Source organism: Phaethon lepturus, unplaced genomic scaffold (genome assembly GCF_000687285.1).
Source record: "Phaethon lepturus isolate BGI_N335 unplaced genomic scaffold, ASM68728v1 scaffold45719, whole genome shotgun sequence".
Classification (NCBI taxonomy): domain Eukaryota; kingdom Metazoa; phylum Chordata; class Aves; order Phaethontiformes; family Phaethontidae; genus Phaethon; species Phaethon lepturus.
This window is the reverse complement of record NW_010566430.1, coordinates 7,924-10,107: the sequence shown is the minus strand read 5'-3', so window position 1 is coordinate 10,107 and position 2,184 is coordinate 7,924.

Below are 2,184 nucleotides of genomic sequence, written 5' to 3'. Positions count from 1 at the left end.
GCTGTCGAGTACACGTGAGGGAAGGCTTCGCGGCGTCACCGACACGGTAGGAAGCGTCATGAAGGGTATTTCCTCCCTCTGCCCTGCCAGCATGCTGCTCTGGAGGCTTGAAAAAGAGAAAATAAGGCTGGGAAAAGCTAAACCCCCTCGTTATTGTATTGCTGCTGCTCACAGATCCTCCTTGGTCTGGTTGGGAAAGGCTGCAGGCAGATGCTCTAATTTCTCCTCTTTTCAATGCAGGACTCCCTGAAAGAGTAGAGGAGAGGAAATGCCTTCGATCTGAGCACTGGAGGTCTTGCCAGTGTGCTGTGATAAGCCCCCAAAGGAAATATTCTCTGCTTTTTTCCGTGTTTTCTCTCCGGGTCTGTGCCTGTTGGACCTGGCTCGTAGGTTTGGGCTGCTCTGTGTCATGGGTCCCCGCCGCGGCGCAGGGTCCAGTGCCCACCCCTCGTGCCTCTGCACCGGCTCCTTTCACAAACAAGCCTGGTATTTTCTGCCAAGTCATGGTCAGAGCAGCGTGTCGTCACTCCGGACCTTATGGTGTTATTTAAGAGGGCATTTCCTCTGCTGGGAAAAGGGAGAGGGAGAAAACGAAAGTTATGCCCGGTTTCCCGGAGCAGGAGGTGCTTTGTAGGAAGATGAAAGTGCTCATTTCACGGGGCAGTGAATTCCCCGGTTGCTTCAGGGCTGGCAGCACCTAGGCTGGAAGAGTGCTGGGGCAATGCCTTATGCTGGGAATAATCCCGCTCAGCAGACTGCCTTGAAGTGCTCAGAAGCAGATAAAATACTCGGCTGTTGGCTGGCTGCAGGAAATCTCCAGCGGAGCGTGGCGAAGGCCATCCCCATGTGTCAGGGGCAGAGTGAAATCCCGAGCTTTGGGCTTTGGGTGCTGCTCCCACAGTGGGCACCCGCCGCTGGTCTGTGCCTGCTCTGTCCATCTGCTATGGCAAAAGGTGAGAACTGACCCAAAAAGGGCGCTTTTTTTTTTAACCAAATGCTAATTAAGCTTGTAAGAGCAGCTGTTTTTCACTTTACCATGGGAAATACGCCACTTTTCTGCTACAGAGAAGCAGCAAAGCTCCTTCCTTAGTCTGACTTTCTGGATAATAATTACTGGGATTGGTCGTGGCTGAGCAGAGCCCACGGAGGAGGCAGGGGGTTGTGGATGCTGCAGAAAGAGGCATTACAAGCACCTGGCTAGATTGTGCTGTAGAGGAAATGTTTTGGTTGCAGCAAGTCATTTCCTCTCAAAGAGAAACTGAAAATGTTTTAATTTGGGGAATTGTTTGCTTAAGGCACTTGCACAATTCCTGCGCTTGACGAGGTCGGGGTAAGGCAGGCTGCGATGGCAGTGTGCTGTTGAGGTGAGTCGAGGCAAGCACTTAAAATAGTGCCCTATGGACCTCTGTGAAGTTCACAGGTAGGCCTGTGGGACAGCATAGAAAATGCCCCAGGGTCCTGTTGGTGTTCGTGGGGCAACGTGTGCTGGGGGGTGATGAGGGAGGGTGTAAATCCATGATGCAGATGCCCATGTGCAGCCTCCTACAGCGCCTGGCTGCAACTACCCCGCTGTAACTCGGTTGCTGGTTAGATGTGTATTTTGCAGCAGCGTTGCTATTCGTTAGGGACAATATGCATTACAGGTTGTGTTTTACCCAGTAAAGCTTCATCTGGAGGCTTGTGAAGGTGTCTTTTCCATCCCATCATTTTCCTCCTAATGGTAATGACCCCCTTGCAGCTTCAGCCTTCGCTACACATTGGTGTCTAGCTTACCCACTTAACACTGTGGTGGGTTTTATAAGTGTGCTGATGGTGCTTCTCATGGTGCTTCGGCTTGTTTTGCTTTGTAGCTGCTGAAAACACAGCTGTCCTGGCAAGCCTGATCAGCCTCCAATTTAATTTTAGAGGTCAGCACATGAAGGACTTTGTGTGATGGCAGCAGAAGGGAGTTTTCTGGAGGACTCCCCTGGAGCCTCCTCCCTCTTGCTTAAGCCATTTGGTGGCTTTTCTGCAAGGCTGCTGGAGCTGGTTTCGCAAGGCAGGTAGAAGTAGCTGCCTTGAGGATGTGAGGAACAAGCTTGTGTCCTCACCTGGGAGCTAATTACTGGAGATGTACTGGGCTCGAGCTTCCCTTCCTCACAGTGGCTGGCAGCTGCACTAATGACAAAAAGTCCTTCCTGCGGC